The 21,208-nt window shown below is 45.6% G+C and overlaps 1 protein-coding gene across 2 annotated transcripts in view; it reads right to left on the reverse strand.

Moving 5' to 3' along the window:
- LOC126281243 (uncharacterized) overlaps positions 1-21,208 on the reverse strand; it is a 981,147-nt gene that overhangs the window by 741,338 nt on the left and 218,601 nt on the right. For both annotated transcript variants that reach the window (XM_049980028.1, XM_049980026.1), the window contains exon 2: positions 8,232-8,307. The gene's annotated coding sequence lies outside the window, so the exon portion shown is untranslated. The remainder of the gene's footprint in view (positions 1-8,231; positions 8,308-21,208) is intronic.

The following is a 21,208-nucleotide window of genomic DNA, read 5'->3' on the forward strand; positions in this document are numbered from 1 at the left end:
ATTTTTCAGCGCTCATTTATCTTTAGGACTCAGTATCTCAGAATGAACAAAAATGGACTTGTACCACTATTGAAATAAGCCCTTCATATAGTCACCTGTGTTCACTGAAGAAATATCTGGTTTGTCCCATGCAAGTTTTAAAAAGCCACGACTTGTCACTAAATACGTAATGGTACGTATTAGGTTGAATTTAGTCATAGATGACGCAGTATTGGCAGAATTCAGTAACTGCCAGGGAGCTCTGGACGTGTGTGCTATGAAAAGTTGCGAATATCATGAACCGTAAAACAAGACAAAACATTTACCCTTGGAGAACCGAAACAATGAGTCACAACTAAAGACATGAGAGTAACAACGTGTAGGGATAGGAAGTGAAAAGGTTATAGTGCTAAAGAGTCATTAGGGAGTTCCTTGGAAACCGCAAGGTGACTGCATACCAAAAACGCTTTAGACGGTCATGTTTCGCCAAACGCGTTTCGCTGCGGTCTTCTGCTGTTGCCACCTCCCTGTAGGCAACATCGACAAACATGGCCGCAGAAAAGACGAATAGTTTAAGTGGGTCTAAGCACTATGGGACTTAACAGCTGATGTCATCAGTCCCCTAGACTACTTAAACCTAACTAACCTAAGGGCATCACACACATCAATGCCCGAGGCAGGATTCGAGCCTCCGAATAAAAGACAACAGAGCGGAATAACTTGGAAATTAAAACTAAAAGCATCGAACAAACACTAATCTTGCAAGTAAAACAGATGATTTAAAACAATCTCCATGTAGATTACTACTCTACAGATCACAGCCAAGTGATTGCAGAGGGTTCACACAACCACTTATAAATTATTTCTCGATCGTTCCACTGTCGACTAGCTTATGGGGAAAATGAACGCCTAAATCTTGCCTTGTGAACTCGGTTTTCTCTCATTTAATTAAGATGGTTATTTTTCCCGATGTAGGTGGGAGCCAACAAAATACTTTCACATTTGGAGAAGGAAGTTAGTACCTGAAATGTTGTGAAACGTTCTTTCCGCAACGAAAACCGCTTTTGTTGTAATAACTGAAACACTAAACGTGTTCCAGCATAAAGTCAAGCGCCGACACACCAGGCGGGAACGTTAGAGCAGAGGGGGCTGTGAGGCGACGTCAGCCAGTTGAACGCTGACCGACCCCTCTCTAGGACGATAACGCAATGGCAGCGCCCTCTACATGAAGAGGACATAAGCGCCGCGCCACCTGGCCATGGTACAGTTCTGCGGGCTGTACAATTTCTCCAGCAGCGAGTTCAAGAAATGCATCAAGACTAGCCATGCCGCTTGTACTTTGTAGTGTTGTCTATCTTATTTTGTCTGTCGCCCTTTGCGTGCAACACATCTGCATTTCACAAAGTTAAATATTGTAATAATTTCCTTTTGTAATAAACTTCATTAATACGATTTGCTTTAATTGTTGTCTAGCGATCCAACAAAGCAGATTTCCTAGGGTCCCCATATTTGACGAGTCAGTAGGAAACAACAAAGCGTGCTTATCGTATGCCTGACACTCTCTCCCCTATTTCGCATTGCATTAAGGGGGGATAGGACGTCAAACGGGCAGACTTGGTGCAGGAGAGGCACCACAGGACATTTTATTTTCTACTGTCTATAATTTTACAAATAAATTCATAAAACTTTGTCTGCATGACCAGGAAGGATTCAGGATTCACACTCATAGCAGTGGAAGTGCAAAAGCATAACAAAATAATTTTTTTAGATATGAAATTTCAATATTTTTTCACTTACTCTTGGCTGCATTTGTTGCTATAGGTACATTTTTCTTCACAAATAAGAGAGATTCTTTGATGAATTTTGCACAGCATACAAACCATACTTACAGGTGTATGAAACTCTAGAATTTTCCAAATCTATTAAAAACTGTGCTAAAAATTGAGATAATTAACTACAAAATGTGATTTTTTTTCTAAACATAAAGTTTAAAATGTATCAGATCATTCGTTTTTTTTCATAAATTAAGTAGATTTTAGAGTTTCAGGCACCTCTAAGTATGGTTTGTATGCTGTGCAACATTCATCGAACAGTTTCTCTTACTTATGAAGAAAAGTGTACTTATAGCAACAAATGCAGCCAACAGTAAGTGAAAAAATGATGAAATTTCACATGTAGAAAAAATTTATTTTGTTAGGTTTTTGAACTTCCACTGCTATGAGTGTGAATCCTGAATCCTTGCTAGTCATGCTGACAAAGTTTTATGAATTTATTTGTAAAAGTATAGGCACTGGAAATTAAATTGTCCTGTGGCGCCTCTCCTGTTCCAAGTAGTCCTGTTTGACGTCCTAACCCCCTTAACAGTCGGAGGAAAGAAGGACAGCAGAGTGATCCTATAAAGGCTCCGTTATATTGGTTGAGGAACGTGACCCTAAAAACGGTAACAAAAGCGTCAGTCCTCTGTGAGAGGAGGTAATTAACGTCAGCATTGTCTGTAGATGGTAGCGACCATATTCTAGTGTGTAAATTGAGCATATAACGTGTTCTGGAGCCACGGTCGACCTTCTTCCTTAGGACTGTTGAGCGCCAGCGACCCTAATGACCCCACGGTGGCCAGGCGGCATCTGCGGCGACCCGGCACCGCCTAACGGCCCTGGAAACAGACTGAGACAAGTCTCCGGGCCGGCGCGAACAATGGACGCCCGCCCGCATCGTCCGGAACACTTCGCCTTTCTCCCCGGATACTCCGTAACGCTCGTCTACTAGGTAGGTCCTACTTCCCAGTCAATACAGCTCATTAAACTGGGCGGTCGGCTTTTACTGAAGCACACTGAACAAAAAACTTGTCAGCCCCAGAAGACGTCACGCTAGTACCGTGTAACACCGCTTGTAGACTTGAGAATGACCTCAATTCGGCGAGGACGAGAGTCCACAAGACGCTTCAGGCACGTCACGTTTAGCTGAAGCCACTAATTGATTGTTAGATCCCGTAGACCTACCAAATTGAGGGTATGTAGACGGATACGTCTCATCCGCCGCTCCACATAGTCCAGACATTTTCGGGGGAAGTACTTTGTGATAAGGAGGGAACTCGAAGTGCGATGGGGAGTGTGAGAGAAGTGTGCATGCAGTATGTGAACACGACTGTTATTGTCTTAGGAGACGGGAGTGTCTACAGCACACTCATAATGCAGATTGTGACTTGTGTTGAAAAGTAACTTGTTTGTTTTGATGTTGTCAACGAAAGCTTCAACTGACCTGGTTTCCTACTCTTTAACTTCGCCTGTGTTTGTGCTGTAAGCCAGAACGATGGTGTAATTAACTAAACGCTATCAGAAAATAGGAGTCGCCGAATCAGTCCAAAGTTGTATAACCCTATTTGAATAAACTATAACCAAAATATTCAGAAAACATAGAAGTGTGAAGTAGATAATCCCTGCAGTGAAACCCTTGTATTGTGCAGTATTACGAATAGTACTGCTATGCGTGACGTCACAGTATGCGACTTGCCGTTTCAACACACAGAACTAGCGGAATAAAAATTCTACAAAATAATTGCAAGTGCTCCTTGAGAGAAACTATTCTGTATAACGCGATCCTAAGGTACTTCCAGTGTATATTATGAAAAATTTTGTCTCCCTCAAAATCAACATCTAATGCTCTATGTGCCAATTAATAGGCAGATGGAACCATGCAATTTCTGATATAAGTTCGTAGGCTTCCGGTGTCATTTCGGATAAAACAGTTTAACTGTTTCAGTAGTTCACAATGACGCGGCCAATACCCAAAATTATTTTTCCAAAATGTAACTTCTGTTGTGTGTGAGTTAGACTGTAACCTCCATTTATGGAAATATAGGCTTAAGATATCTAGATCAGAGGTTGGGATTTCTCCAGGTGTTACGAAGGTTTTGTGTTGGGTGGCTATTGCCCACTCATCCACATAGCCACTGTATTGGAGGAATATAATGTGACATAGACAAGAGAGAAGCGAGGACAAATCACTGTGGTAAGCCAATATTCATTACTTTTGGGCAGCTAGTGTCTGTTGCTTTTGTTACAGCAAATGTCCTTCCAACTAATATGTTGTCAACTACTTATGGTGATCGTCTGCATGGAGTAAGTTGTAATAACTTATAAAAAAAAAACCTTGCCTCCAAGCGGTATCATATGCCCCACTTCCGTCAACGAAAGCAGCTGATGTTTACTGCTTCACTTGGTGTCCTGCTTCAGTAACTGTTATTAATGATAATGCTCGTTCAGCGTAACTCCGTCGTAGCCTGATACGTAAATCACCCAGAAAGGAAAAGATACGAAACTTAAGGGGCTGAAAGAGTACGTCACATTACTTCGATGATTAGTGAGATAAATTTACAAATAACTTGACAGTATGAGCCCATTATCAGTGTGATGTTTCATCCACTCTGGACCGGATGCGTACACTGAGTCAGTTAGGAAGAGTACCATAAAGTCTTTGTATCCTCTCCTGAAGCAAGATGGTTCGCAACTGTTGTAACGGTCCTTGATTCCACGTCCGGTCATCCTGGTTTAGTTTTTCCGTGATTTCCCTAAATCGCTCCAGCCAAATGCCGGAATGGTTCCTTTGAAAGGGCACGGCCGACTTTCTTCCCCATCCTTCCCTAATCCGATGAGACCGATGACCTCGCTGTCTGGCCTCCTCCCCAAACAACGCAACCCCAACCCGGTCCTCGATATCCTACGCAGTTGCCTTCAGAACTGGTGCCACACATGTCCTAACGGACACAGGTCTTGGGATCCTGCTGGACACGGTTGTACCTCATCACACATACCGTTCATAGAGATACGTGCCATAGGAAGCATTGTCCTGTTGAAAAATGGTACCGCTATACTGTCACAGGTGAGGTAACAAACGAGGAAGCAGCATGCCTGAGAGCTATCGTTGTGCCGTCACAGTTCCGTCAAACACTACCAGCTGGGACCTACGTCATAACACATGGCTCCCCATACCATGACGCCAGAGCAACTCTAATAATGTTGCAGGGAGTCCACTATCGACCGAAACCTTGACCATGAGTAAGCCTGCTATGACGTTCCCATACAGTCCGACATCGGCCCGCTGTCACTGTTCTTTAAATCCGTATGTTGCACGATTCAGCCAGTCAGCCAAATGCAGACCCACAGTGGAATTCCTTTCAAACTGTCAGGTGCCGATTACGTTGTCTCACGTGAGTACGCGGCATCCCCGGTCCTTCACAGCGATCACTCAGCACCTAGCGTTCTTCACCTCCCCCCCCCCCCCCCCCTGTATATCGTACGAGGCTTGGTGACAACACTCAACACGAATAACAGTTATACAGTAATCTACCTGTCCCAGAGAATTGCAATTCTAATCATTTACATATTCGCCGATGTTTTGTACGTATACGAAGTTACATCGGTATCCAACCATGTTTCGTGGATGCTTCACGTTTTTTGTGAAGCGCAGTAATTTATATTTTGTACACGCTATTTCTTCTTTTACAAGAAATGTTTGAGGAAACTAGTTACTTAACATACATGAAGAATCTGATAACGTTGCACGCTTCTATTGTTACTCAGATGGAAAAATTACATAAATACCACCTCCGATTCCGATAAAACAAATGCGCATCGTCCGACTCCAATTTCGAACCCGATAAAACTATTCGTAGTCAGAGGATTTTGGTAAATCCGTTTGTATCTTATGTCACATTGCTATATCTGATCAAGTAGACTTTGCCTGAAATCAATATTAATAATGTAAAGAAAGACAATGGCCCAGAGTACCCGCAGCGCCGAATGTAACATTTTCTTCGGCGCCCACGTCCACCGTTGGAGTTTTGTAATCTGTAACAAAGAGCAATTCTTCCTCGTAGGAAAGCAATTTCGCAGATACAAGTAGTCGTGAATTTAGCCCTGATAAAAGGTAGAACGAAGATAATTCATGCAAAGAATTAGTAGACATTATGCTGCTAGAGAATTTTATTTGAGTGTTAAGCTTATTACGCCTTTATTGCCCTCATCAGTACGTGTTCTGACATTGTAGATGGACATTTATCATCTCTGAGTAAGCTGTTGCTGCCATCCGTATTCGTTGGATATAATATTTTACAGTTGTTGGATGATTTGATGTTGCATTTATATTATAATGCGTTTATATATATTCCTGGAAATGGAAAAAAGAACACATTGACACCGGTGTGTCAGACCCACCATACTTGCTCCGGACACTGCGAGAGGGCTGTACAAGCAATGATCACACGCACGGCACAGCGGACACACCAGGAACCGCGGTGATGGCCGTCGAATGGCGCTAGCTGCGCAGCATTTGTGCACCGCCGCCGTCAGTGTCAGCCAATTTGCCGTGGCATACGGAGCTCCATCGCAGTCTTTAACACTGGTAGCATGCCGCGACAGCGTGGACGTGAACCGTATGTGCAGTTGACGGACTTTGAGCGAGGGCGTATAGTGGGCATGCGGGAGGCCGGGTGGACGTACCGCCGAATTGCTCAACACGTGGGGCGTGAGGTCTCCACAGTACATCGATGTTGTCGCCAGTGGTCGGCGGAAGGTGCACGTGCCCGTCGATCTGGGACCGGACCGCAGCGACGCACGGATGCACGCCAAGACCGTAGGATCCTACCCAGTGCCGTAGGGGACCGCACCGCCACTTCCCAGCAAATTAGGGACACTGTTGCTCCTGGGGTATCGGCGAGGACCATTCGCAACCGTCTCCATGAAGCTGGGCTACGGTCCCGCACACCGTTAGGCCGTCTTCCGCTCACGCCCCAACATCGTGCAGCCCGCCTCCAGTGGTGTCGCGACAGGCGTGAATGGAGGGACGAATGGAGACGTGTCGTGTTCAGCGATGAGAGTCGCTTCTGCCTTGGTGCCAATGATGGTCCTATGCGTGTTTGGCGCCGTGCAGGTGAGCGCCACAATCAGGCCTGCACACGACCGAGGCACACAGGGCCAACACCCGGCATCATGGTGTGGGGAGCGATCTCCTATACTGGCCGTACACCTCTGGTGATCGTCGAGGGGACACTGAATAGTGCACGGTACATCCAAACCGTCATCGAACCCATCGTTCTACCATTCCTAGACCGGCAAGGGAACTTGCTGTTCCAACAGGACAATGCACGTCCGCATGTATCCCGTGCCACCCAACGTGCTCTAGAAGGTGTAAGTCAACTACCCTGGCCAGCAAGATCTACGGATCTGTCCCCCATTGAGCATGTTTGGGACTGGATGAAGCGTCGTCTCACGCGGTCTGCATGTCCAGCACGAACGCTGGTCCAACTGAGGCGCCAGGTGGAAATGGCATGGCAAGCCGTTCCACAGGACTACATCCAGCATCTCTACGATCGTCTCCATGGGAGAATAGCAGCCTGCATTGCTGCGAAAGGTGGATATACACTGTACTAGTGCCGACATTGTGCATGCTCTGTTGCCTGTGTCTATGTCCCTGTGGTTCTGTCAGTGTGATCATGTGATGTATCTGACCCGAGGAATGTGTCAATAAAGTTTCCCCTTCCTGGGACAATGAATTCACGGTGTTCTTATTTCAATTTCCATGAGTGTATATATGAGAGAGAGAAGCATACTGTCTTCTAATTCTCTGCATAATGTCCTACTGTGACATATTACATGCTGCAAGTCCCATAATAAAGAAAAAAGAAGATAATTCAGTTACAGCAGAAAAACTCAAGCGAAAAGAAGCAGTAGCGATACTAATGCAGAAAAAATATCATAAAAAAGCTATATTTATATGTGCAGAACATTGAATGGGGAATCTATGAAGACGAAAACTTTTAATTTTTCGTTACACTGAAAGCGTGTTATTGAGCTCTCGTCAACCCAAAATTTAATTTGAATATATTAGTGCTTTAACAGCAATGGTGTTACTGAAGGTGATACGCCGCTGCCTTTCACCGACACACGAACTGACTAACCCGTCAAGATAACAGTGGGCCTACAGATCAATGTGGACAGAGAACTACAGTACAGCTTCACATTTTTTATACACACTAATCATTTCCAAAGGCGAAAAAGTAATAAGTGACGTAAAAACACTTAGGACCATCTAAGACTTGAACTTTGGATCTCTGGAACGTAATTTTACCCACTTAAGTTAACGAACAGCATTACACTGCTGGAAAGGTACCTGTATATAATTCAATTGCTTACGAGTGTAAATGTGGAACTCTCGATCCCAGTGAACCAAGTAAATAAACAGGAGACACACTGTACCTTATGCTGCACAGAACTGTAGTCACTTATTCTTCTATGCTGGACGACGACACTTGGAATAACAGACGGGGAATGCCTGAAAAAGAAAAATTTGTCAAACAGTCTGAATGTAGAAATATGAGTGGGCTGTATTAGTTGCCTATTGATAGTAATCTATCACTATATCTCATGAACGAGTATTTCATCAGTCGTGTTGTTACTTCGAGTTCTAACATAGAATTTCAGATACATAAATAAACACTTGCAGAATTATGTCATTCGCGTAAGGCTGGAAAATAGAAGTACGTAATATGAAAATATTAGTAAAGATTCTATTAACTGCGTTAACGACTACAGTTTGGTGTGTTGTTGTTGTTGTCTTCAGTCCTGAGACTGGTTTGATGCAGCTCTCCATGCTACTCTATCCTGTGCAAGCTGCTTCATCTCCCAGTACCTACTGCAACCTACATCCTTCTGAATCTGCTTAGTGTACTCATCTCTCGGTCTCCCTCTACGATTTTTACCCTCCACGCTGCCCTCCAATGCTAAATTTGTGATCCCTTGATGCCTCAAAACATGTCCTACCAACCGATCCCTTCTTCTAGTCAAGTTGTGCCACAAACTTCTCTTCTCCCCAATCCTATTCAATACATCCTCATTAGTTACGTGATCTATCCACCTTATCTTCAGTATCCTTCTGTAGCACCACATTTCGAAAGCTTCTATTCTCTTCTTGTCCAAACTAGTTATCGTCCATGTTTCACTTCCATACATGGCTACACTCCAAACAAATACTTTCAGAAACGACTTCCTGATACATAAATCTATATTCGGTGTTAACAAATTTCTCTTCTTCAGAAACGCTTTCCTTGCCATTGCCAGTCTACATTTTATATCCTCTCTACTTCGACCATCATCAGTTATTTTACTTCCTAAATAGCAAAACTCCTTTACTACTTTAAGTGTCTCATTTCCTAATCTAATTCCCTCAGCATCACCCGATTTAATTTGACTACATTCCATTATCCTCGTTTTGCTTTTGTTAATGTTCATCTTATATCCTCCTTTCAAGACACTGTCCATTCCGTTCAACTGCTCTTCCAAGTCCTTTGCTGTCTCTGACAGAATTACAATGTCATCGGCGAACCTCAAAGTTTTTACTTCGTCTCCATGAATTTTAATACCTACTCCAAATTTTTCTTTTGTTTCCTTTACTGCTTGCTCAATATACAGATTGAATAACATCGGGGAGAGGCTACAACCCTGTCTCACTCCTTTCCCAACCACTGCTTCCCTTTCATGCCCCTCGACTCTTATTACTGCCATCTGGTTTCTGTACAAATTATAAATAGCCTTTCGCTCCCTGTATTTTACCCCTGCCACCTTTAGAATTTGAAAGAGAGTATTCCAGTCAACATTTTCAAAAGCTTTCTCTAAGTCTAAGTCTAAGTCTCTAAGTCTAAGTTTGGTGTATCCTGTCTAATTATTCTGCTTTCGGGTCCTTGGGCTGGTGCCTACACACTGACGGAAAAAAGGAATCCCAGCACCAATAAGGACCAGTGTGTGATGAATGAAAGTTGTTTAGCGTGTTTACACACATGAAGGATTACACCCATTCAAATGCGGCGCAACCCGCTTATCGGTGGCGCTAGTAGCACCGCTACGAGGATGCAAATCAGGTTTGCTTTAGATATGCGCTGTAATGGTCGTCAGCTTTAGTTACCTTTGAAACTGGAGGTAGTGGGCTAACGTTAGTCAAGAACACTACAGTTCAAGCGGCCCATCAGAATCAGCGTCGCCAAACCTGTTCTGCGTTTGATTTCGTAAAACCGAACAAGAGAGCGACACAAAAATTGGATCTGGGACGATGCTGAGGATCGAACCCGGGCCTCAGGCTGAGCAGTCTCGTGCGCTATTACCTACGAAATGAGAACAATTGACACAATATGTATCTGGTGGGCCCCTTGAATTTGCGCGCGAAACGGCCTGATGGCTAACTTCAGTGCTAATTAATTCGGAAATAGTGCAATGTGTCGAAGTTTTTCTTAACAATTGTTTCGCAGCAGAAACAACACCCTTCAAGTTTTCAGACTGTTCCTGACCACACTTTATATTCCAAAGCTGCGCCTTAAAATGCCAGATGTTTGGAGCGTGGATTCTTAGGAGTACTGGTCTTACGAGCTTCTGTACGGCGTAACTAGCTTAGCATAACAGAATCGTACAAGCCTCAACGTGATTTTCACGTTACACTACTACAACTTTTTTTGAGTCATCAGCCTTCTGACTGGTTTGATGTGGCTCTCCACGGATTCCTACCCTGTGCCAACCTTTTCAATACTCTCTACAGCTTCCTCTAGTACCTCTGAAGTTATTCCCTGATGACTCAGAAGATGTCCTATCATCCTGTCTCTTCTCCTTGTCAGAGTTATCCATAAGTTCCTTTCCTCGCCCACTCTGCGGAGAACCTCCTCATTCCTTAGTTTATCAGCCCACCTAATTTTCAACATTCTTCCGTAGCACCACGTCTCAAAAGCTTCGTTTCTCTTCTGGTTTTTCCACTGTCCATGTCTCACTGCCATACAACGCTGTGCTCCAAACGTACATCCCCAGAAATTCCTTCCTCAAATACTAGTATACACCTCTTGCCCAGGAATGAACTTTTTGCCAGGCTAGTCTACTTTTCGTTTCCTCCTTGCTCCGTCGGTCAAGGGTTATTTTGCTGCCTAGATAGCACAATTCCTTAACTTCATCTAATACGTGATCACCAATTCTGATGTTAAGTTTCTCGCTTTTCTTATTTCTGCTACTTCTCATTACTTTCCTCTTTCTTCGATTTACTCTAAATCTACATTCTGTACTCATTGGACTGTTCATTCCATTTAGCAGATCCTGTAATTCTTCACTTTTACTGAGGATAGCAATGTCGTCAGCGAATCATATCATTCATATCCCTTCACCCTGAATTTTTATCCCATTCTTGTAACTTTCTTTTATTTCCGACATTGCTTCTTCGATCTATATATTCAACAGTAAGGGAAAAACATAACTCCCTTTCTTACACCCTTTTTAATCCGACCACTTCGTTCTTGGTCTCTCACTCATATTGTTTCCTCTTGGTCCTTGTACATATTACATGTTACCCGTCTTTCCTTATAGCTTACCCCTATTTTTCTACACCTAATGTGAATAAACCGAGCGAGGTGGCGCAGTGGTTAGCACACTGGACTCGCATTCGGGAGGACGACGGTTCAATCCCGCGACCGGCCATCCTGATTTACGTTTTCCGTGATTTCCCTAAATCGCTTCATGCAAATTCCGGGATGGTTCCTTTGACAGGGCACGGCCGACTTCCTTCCCCATCCTTCCCTAATCCAATGAGACCGATGACCTCGTTGTTTGGTCTCCTCCCCCAAATCAATCCAGTCCTAAGGGTGATAAGGAGTTCCTGGACCTCCACTCTCGAATCTCTGTCTCTATACCTCTCTCTCATATGCTTTGATGCGTCATTAATTTAAGTTTGATATTTAACATTCGGTTAAACATTCTGGTCCTTGATTTGGCAAGCAGTCGTAATACCCCTTTCTAAAAATAGTTGTGTGTAAAATTTTGTGTAACGGTTCCGGACCAAAGAGTCCAGGCGTTAGTATTTACGTTATCTGTACAAATAAACGAAGGCGCGGCCTTCACCTCCTTCCAGGGCAGTTAATAGTTACCTGGCTGTTCACTTGTGTCTTTTGACAACTTGACCTCGCCATGTAAACAGCATGACTACCTCACACCCGGGAAGCAGCGCTTAGGCCATACTGCGCGTGAGCCCACGTAGCTCTGAATAATTTATAACATATTAAGCTAACTCTCAATCAAAATGTACTTTATTACAATACCAGTACACTTATTTTTGTTAACTAGCAATGTACTAACAGTTTCATTCTTCAGTCTTCTGTGGGAGAGACGCAACATTTCGATGTGGCACCGATCAGCCGTTGGCGTGACTTTGTTACAAATTTTCAGTATCTTTTTTTCGCTTACTGTACGACCTGAACCTGCTGTCCGATAATTTTCACTGATTACACAGCACAGAGCGATTATCAGATCGTGATATGCAACTTACATTTCAATAATTGCACCGGTTCACATCTTCAGTTACGCTGCTCCCAACACCAATCCTGGACAGTTACATCGTACATTATTAAACAGCTTCGGCACTTATTTAGTGAGCAGAGGTAGAAGCAGACTCACACAGTCCATGTTGACTTACCGGCATCACACGCGATTCACCTTCAGTTATCTCAACAAAAGTACCCGCCCGACTGCAGAGATAACTCGGACCCATCCCATGTGGTAACATCTTAGCTTGATACCTACAAAGACATCGCCTGTTTGCAGCGAATATGTGCCAAGCTGTATCCTTGAAAGACAATTTTAGATAAAACTTCTTCCAATAACGTAAATATTTGGTCATCTACCTCTCACTCCGGCGATTTTGAAATTGCAGGAGAAACGTTTCTCAGTATTCTATATTGATTTTAGTCCTTCTACTTGCAACCAAATAAGACACTCAATTTTCTATTACTGAATACTGACATTGATAGAGGGTGACAATTGTTCAAAATGGCTCTGAGCACTATGGGACTCAACTGCTGTGATCATTAGTCCCCTAGAATTTAGAACTACTTAAACCTAACTAACCGAAGGACATCACACACATCCATGCCCGAGGCAGGATTCGACCCTGCGACCGTAGCAGTCGCACGGTTCCGGACTGCGCGCATAGAACCGCGAGACCACCGAGGCCGGCGGTGACAATTGTTGAACTATATGAAAATAAAAGTAAATTAATTACTATCTGCGGCTTTCACACTCTTTATTCAACTCGTAAACGTCAGTACAGATATTCGGATTTAGGTTGTGACATGTTCGATATGGCTGCCACCATTGGGGATGGTGTGAAATGGCTGTTTCCAGCTCAGCTGTTCACCCTGTCTTTAATGTGGCCTCACAAAAAGGAGTCGCTTGTCTTTATATCCTGAGAATATGGCGGCCAATCCAGCCCCCTGGGTACCCCGGAGCCAGAGTGCTCCTCCGTGACGTCAAACACTCTACTGGTTCGATGGGGTCTAGCTCCGCCTTGCATGAACCACATCTCGTCGAAATCAAGGTAACTTTGGATAATGTGGATGAAATCATCTTCCAAAACCTTCATGTACCGTTCGGTAGTGACCGTGCCATCAAGAAATATCGCACCGATTATTCCGTGACTGGACACTGCACACCACACGATCACCCGTTGAGGTTAAAGAGACTTCTCGATCGCGAAATGCGGATTCTCAGTTCCCCAAATACGCCAGTGTTGCGTATTGACGAAACCATCCAAATGAAAGTAGCCTTCGTCAAATTAACGGCTTCAAGCACTATGGGACTTAACATCTGAGGTCATCAGTCCCCTAGAACTTAGAACTACTTAAACCTAACTAACCTAAGAACAGTTCGGAACCGCGCGACTTTTACGGTCGCAGGTTCGAATCCCGCCTTGGGCATGGATGTGTGTGATCACCTTAGGTTAGTTAGGTTTAAGTAGTTCTCAGTCTAGGGGCCTGATGACCTCGGATGATAGGTCCCATAGTGCTCGGAGCCATTTGAACCATAACCCAAGGACATCACACACATCCAAGCCCGAGGCAGAATTCGAACTTGCGACCGCAGCAGCAGCGCGGTTCCGGACTGAAGCTCCTAGAACCGCTCGGTCACGGAGGCCGGCTGGGCTTCGTCGCTAAACCAAACGTGCCTGCGTATACTAGTTCCCATCATGCCCCGTGGCCAACCGCGCAGTTTGGACGCCCTAACGCAAACCGATCAGATAATATGACGATTTTATTTCATATACACTCCTGGAAATGGAAAAAAGAACACATTGACACCGGTGTGTCAGACCCAACATACTTACTCCGGACACTGCGAGAGGGCTGTACAAGCAATGATCACACGCACGGCAAAGCGGACACACCAGGAACCGCGGTGTTGGCCGTCGAATGGCGCTAGCTGCGCAGCATTTGTGCACCGCCGCCGTCAGTGTCAGCCAGTTTGCCGTGGCATACGGAGCTCCATCGCAGTCTTTAACACTGGTAGCATGCCGCGACAGCGTGGACGTGAACCGTATGTGCAGTTGACGGACTTTGAGCGAGGGCGTATAGTGGGCATGCGGGAGGCCGGGTGGACGTACCGCCGAATTGCTCAACACGTGGGGCGTGAGGTCTCCACAGTACATCGATGTTGACGCCAGTGGTCGGCGGAAGGTGCACGTGCCCGTCGACCTGGGACCGGACCGCAGCGACGCACGGATGCACGCCAAGACCGTAGGATCCTACGCAGTGCCGTAGGGGACCGCACCGCCACTTCCCAACAAATTAGGGACACTGTTGCTCCTGGGGTATCGGCGAGGACCATTCGCAACCGTCTCCATGAAGCTGGGCTACGGTCCCGCACACCGTAGGCCGTCTTCCACTCACGCCCCAACATCGTGCAGCCCGCCTCCAGTGGTGTCGCGACAGGCGTGAATGGAGGGACGAATGGAGACGTGTCGTCTTCAGCGATGAGAGTCGCTTCTGCCTTGGTGCCAATGATGGTCGTATGCGTGTTTGGCGCCGTGCAGGTGAGCGCCACAATCAGGACTGCATACGACCGAGGCACACAGGGCCAACACCCGGCATCATGGTGTGGGGAGCGATCTCGTACACCGGCCGTACACCTCTGGTGATCGTCGAGGGGACACTGAATAGTGCACGGTACATCCAAACCGTCATCGAACCCATCGTTCTACCATTCCTAGACCGGCGAGGGAACTTGCTGTTCCAACAGGACAATGCACGTCCGCATGTATCCCGTGCCACCCAACGTGCTCTAGAAGGTGTAAGTCAACTACCCTGGCCAGCAAGATCTCCGGATCTGTCCCCCATTGGGCATGTTTGGGACTGGATGAAGCGTCGTATCACGCGGTCTGCACGTCCAGCACGAACGCTGGTCCAACTGAGGCGCCAGGTGGAAATGGCATGGCAAGCCGTTCCACAGGACTACATCCAGCATCTCTACGATCGTCTCCATGGGAGAATAGCAGCCTGCATTGCTGCGAAAGGTGGATATACACTGTACTAGTACCGACATTGTGCATTCTCTGTTGCCTGTGATTCTGTCAGTGTGATCATGTGATGTATCTGACCGCAGGAATGTGTCAATAAAGTTTCCCCTTCCTGGAACAATGAATTCACGGTGTTCTTATTTCAATTTCGAGGAGTGTAGTTCAATAATTGTCACGCTGTTTATTGACGGTGATAATACACTGCACGACAGAAAAAGTGAAACATCTGTAAGGGGACGCAGAAACGAAATAAAGCTTCACGGCTTGAGAAGGTGTGTGATGCCATTTCAGGACTACAAAATCGACTGAAACTTACAAATAATGTAGCATATGACCCCATTTATTTGTTTGGTGTTACACCCATTCTTGCCTCGATGCATGCTGTGATTCAGTTGGGAATGGTGTTCTAAGGCAACTGTATACTCTCACGAGGAAAGACGGCCGGCAACTGTTGTAAGTGGGCCTTGATATCCTTGATACTGGCTCTGGGACAGAGTTGACATCCGCGCTGGTTCCACTGCGGGTAGATCCTATGATGTCGCTGCGCCACAGGGGTTCCTGAACATTGATCAGACAGCTCTTAGGGGCAGGTGCCGTGTCTGGAAGAGCATTGTCCTGTTGACAAATGGCCCACTTTACGGTCGCGTGAGAGGTAACACGCGAGGACCCAGGATGTCCGTGACGTTCGGTTTTGCCGTCAGAGTTATTCGCAGTCAATACAAGCCTTGGCTCTCCTCACCATGACCGCAGGAGTACCATCGCTGTCCCTCCCACACTGGACTAAGAGGACCTCTGCTTAGATTGCCGACATACCAGCTGACGATGGTCATCGGAGGTAGTGCAGAATCGCGATTCTCTGCCCAACACAACGCGACATTTTTCATCAACAATCCACTCTTCACAAAGTTCGGCCATCTGCACGATATGGACGGCCGCGGTGGCCGACCGGTTCTAGGCGCTCCAGTCCGGAACCGCGCTGCTGCTACGGTCGCAGGTTCGAAACCTGCCTCTGGCATGGATGTGTGTGATGTCCTTAGGTTTAAGTAATTCTAAGTCTAGGGGACTGATGACCTCAGATGTTGAGTCCCACAGTGCTCAGAGCCATTTGAACCATTTTTTTTGCACGATATGGCAACACTGCATGCTGCGGCGCTTCCTGCAGGAGGAAGTCTTGCCTCCAGTTCGTCCGAGTTTGCACCGCCTGTGGCCGTGGTCTAGAGGTAAGATGCGTGACGTCCGAATGCGAGGTATCGCGATCGAACCCCGTCCGTAGCGCCACCATTCCAAATGCAACCATTTATATTAATAGCAGCCTACGCAAGGGTCGGTAATTTCCTAGTCCGGCTGCAGCTGGTCTCTGACGAACGGTGCGGAATGACAGAACGTTGCATTTAGTCGATTATTTGTTGTCGTGTGGCAGACGCAGATGTGAAGCGGTTACTTTTGGTGGTCAGATGCATTCGACAGGAACCATGACGACGAGTATGCCTTGACTTGACATTCCCGCGGTGCTCAGCATCGGGTGACTTTCAAACACGAATACCCCTCAAATCTGAATATTGCACGATTCGAGCAACCGTCCACATAGAGACACACAGCGATACCCCTATCAAATTCCGTTACGCACTGACAATGCTGTCTCAAGGGAGGACGCTGGATCTCCGTGCTCTTATCAGTGGTAACTCATCCTTTAACGCTGCTTATGCCCGTTATATGCCCTGTCAGACCCGGTAACAACTCTAAACACGAAAAACCCTAATGCACTCTGCTGCACCGAGCGTAAAGAGCACTCCGTCTTCAGGTCACATTGGGACCATCCGACCGCCGTGTCATCCTCAGCTGAGGGTGCGGGTAGGAGGGACGTGTGGTCAGCACACCGCTCTCCCGGTCGTTATGATGGTTTTATTTAACCGGAGCCGCTACTATTCGGTCGAGTAGCTCCTCAATTGGGATCACGAGGCTGAGTGCACCCCGAAAAATGGCAACAGCGCGTGGCGGCCCGGATGGTCACTCATCCAAGTGCTGGCCATGCCTGACAGCGCCTAACTTCGGTGATCTGACGGGAACCCCTAGCATAAAGAAATACAACACTAATAATTTACGTTCCACCAGTGACGTGAACGTGTACGAAGTGACGTTGACATCCGACTGTCTTCTGGGTGATACACTTTTTTCTGTCAGTCAGTTTAGTTGGCTCTTTTATTCTAAATGTTCCAACTTCAACATTTTAATAAGAATATAGTCCAATTTTAATAAAAATGTGGTCCGGTCCAGACCGTAGTGAAGCTGTGTTCGCCGTCACTACTAAATATTATCTTCGAAGTCGCCACACGTGGCTGTGAAAATAAAACTCAGGAGGTAGCGTGTCAGTTTGCGAACTTAAAAATTTACTGTAGGGCTGGTACAGAAGAAACTTTGTCGTTGACATGTTTATTAAATCTGTACCGTGGCGGCTTCTGTCAAGGGGCGCGCGTGATCCTACTGGCGCCACTTATGCTTGCATTCCATCGACTCTGGCCTTCGTCGTATCATCTTTGCTGGATCATGTGCCCCTCTGGAGCTGTGTGGCAGTGAGTGGTGTGTGTGGCATGGAGCTCGACGAGTGTGCCTGCGTACTCGCCGTCCTGGAGATTGCAGCGAGTTAACACCCTTGACTGTTGGGCTGTGGGGCCCGCGTGTTGCTGCACCGATGACTGTTGCTACCAGCAAGTTCAGTGAGCAAGGAGCGGCTCTCTTCGCGTGCAACCTGGTTACGACGTGCATCAGTCAGTCTTTGTGTGCTAAACACGCCGAACAACTTGTTAGCAGCCACGAGTAGCAGGGCAGTATTTTCCGGGGCCTAACAGGCGACCCGAAGCTAGTGGCATCCTTGGCATTTGTTTGAAATTATCTACGGAGACGTCTAGTAAGTGCTGTACTTATAGATTGTGAGTTCTGTCCGGTGTGAGCTCGCCAGGAATTCAGTTTCTTGTGCTTTTCGGTGACCCGTTTGGGGCCGTGTGTCCCAGTCTGGAGGGTTCTGTATGCGCCAAGCTAGTATTTGGCAAAATTATTCTTATACTTCAAATCATGATTTGTTCTTATTCAGTATTTGATGTTCAAATGTGTGTGAAATCTTATTGGGCTTAACTGCTGTGCGCTCAGCCTAAGCTTACACACTACTTAACCTACATTATCCTAAGGACAAACACACACACCCATACCCGAGGGAGGACTCGAACCTCCGCCGGGACCAGCCGCATAGACCATGAAACAGTATTTGATACTACTGACTGTAATTTCTGTTTGTTGCACACGTTGTAGCCCTTCCTGCGACGAGTTATTGGATTTGGCCAGTTGTGTGCGCTAAGCCTAATGGTACGCACTTGGTCGTGTGTGTGTGTGTGTGTGTACTTGTTCTTGCGCACACCCTTACACCGTCTTGAGAAGTCCTTCGGGTTGTAGGGTACAATTTAAACGGCCATCTACCATTTGGTGCGTATCCCAATTACAGTGTCTATTAACCCCTAAGAGTCCCCAGTAAAGGCATACCTTGATTGTTTTTAAATATCCTGTTTGAATTATTACGTAATGACCTTGAACATGGCTTCTTGTTATTGCTGGGAAAGTTAACTTGCAACGTTATGAACGGGCCGCTCCTATGCTGATGTTTTAATAGTTGAATTTTCAGTTGTCCATTTACGTATTACTGTGTGCGTTATTTTTTATCAAATGTGTTCTGCTGTTTGTTGTTTGTTGTACGTTAGAAACGTTGCCTCGGCAGCGGTTGACGCCTTGCTGCTCTGCTGGTCCGGGACAGGGAAGCGTTTTCCTTCTGCTTCGGTGGCCTTCCCGTCGTCGTACGACGCCTAAGTGTTGGCAGGTCACGGCCGATTCTGCGGATCTCCCGTTTCAGCCTATATTTGAGTAGTTTTCTGTTGTTCTTTTGTGTAGCCGGATTAGGAACTAATTGACTCAGTAATTCTGTTATTGTAAGACCCTTGTGAGCGTGCGGTGAAAGTCTTTGGGCAAACTGAGCATAGTGTTTCTTGATTTCTTTAAAAAATTATTGGTTTAATTATCAAAATGATTCAAATGGCTCTGAGCACTATGGGATTTAACTTCTGAGGTCGTCAGTCCCCTAGAACGTAGAACTATTTAAACCTAACTAACCTAAGGATATCACACACATCCATGCTCGAGGCAGGATTCGAACCTGCGACCGTAGCTGTTGCTGTCGCGCGGTTCCAGACTGTAGCGCCTAGAACCGATCGGCCACTCCGGTCGGCATTTAATTATCATTATCGTTTTAATAGTGTCTTACGGGGCCCGGTAGTTCATTTAAGTTCTTAACGTGATTTATGTGGCCAATCAGTAAAGTACTACTGTTACTTCGGTTTTACATGCGGTAGCCTTTGGGCAACTTGCCCGTATCTTGTCTGCATAAGCGCAAAATTACCAGTTGAAGTGTACGCATTTCAATGTTTTTAATTTAACGTTTGTTGAACCTGTTGTGGGTTAACCCAAAGTCGTACTCTAACTTCATAAGAAGTTTGGTAAATGTCGGCTGACTCATGATTAAACTGTTATTAAATAAAAATATTTTTGTTTGGGACCAATAAACGACGCATCTAGTTGGGCCACCCTTCCACGTGTTTTTCTTAAATTAATCCTGATCCTGCTTCTGGGTCTCAAAACTAAGTGGAACGCTTGGACAATATAACAAAGCTGTACGTTCTTTTCATTTGTTCTTTGTAATTTCTGAAATACTTCCATTTATTAACCATTTGATACTCGAAATCTACGAGATACATAATGAAAAATCTGTAATGAATTGATGATAAGGTGCCACCTGGAAATTCACTGCCCGACAATGTAAATACTGAGGGTAAATAAATAATTTTACTTGAATGTTGGTTTTAATACTACAGTGCTCTATTAACAATGAGCCTTTTAAAGAGGAACTAATGCTTTTCTTGTTTCCCTACAACGAGCAGTTTGAAGTATTTTATCCATTCAAATGTTTTGTGCTCTTGAGGCTGCAGAAGCTGGGGGCACTCATCGGGCTCTTCGAGGAGGGGTTGCGAAAGCCAGACTGCGGAACGAATGTGTGCCACGCTCAACGATTCTCGTCAATCAGTACACGAGTACTGCCTGGTTTTCGTTTAGCTGTGGCTGTTCCTGCGCCTTTTCACTTCAGAATCACAGCTGTCGACTTTTGCAGCTTTTGAAGGGTCGAAATGTCCCTGATAGTTGTTACTCAGGTGGCATCCAAGTTCGAAGTCAGTGAGCTCTCCTGATCGACGCACTCTGCCTTTAGTACTTCTCTACTGACAACACAATAATTCCTGCTTCCTTTCCTACTGGAGGGTGCGCCTCTCGCGGTGTCTAGCGGTCGACTCCGTATTACATAGGTTGAATCTAGATACTTTTGGTTAGATTAGGTGCAGTGCAGATAAATGCAGGGATCGTACCTTGAAAAAGACAATATCCTCCACCATATTCCCTCAGTCCGTCTGTAATGACCTCGTCATCTACGCGCGTGCTAAATTTACGCAGATTATTCCATGTTTCTTTACAGAAATATTGTAAACAAACAGTTTTTTACATCTGAAATGGAACGAGTAACCTGGTCACAGACTGGGATCTCCTTTTTCCCCATCTATGAAATGTGTGTTCGGAGAATTTTAATTATCCGTCTACACCAATCTCGTCCCCTCAAAAATAGTCCCAATTACATATTACACACATATGTCAGTGCTCTTTCCGGCGTCCGAGACACTTCAAGAACTCAATCTTCCAGGTGGCTTCTACCTCTGTCAGCGATGTGGTTTTCATCGCGTCTATGCTTAAAAAACGAAATTGCTTTAAGGTTTTCTTTATTTTT

Source organism: Schistocerca gregaria, chromosome 7 (genome assembly GCF_023897955.1).
Source record: "Schistocerca gregaria isolate iqSchGreg1 chromosome 7, iqSchGreg1.2, whole genome shotgun sequence".
NCBI lineage: Eukaryota > Metazoa > Arthropoda > Insecta > Orthoptera > Acrididae > Schistocerca > Schistocerca gregaria.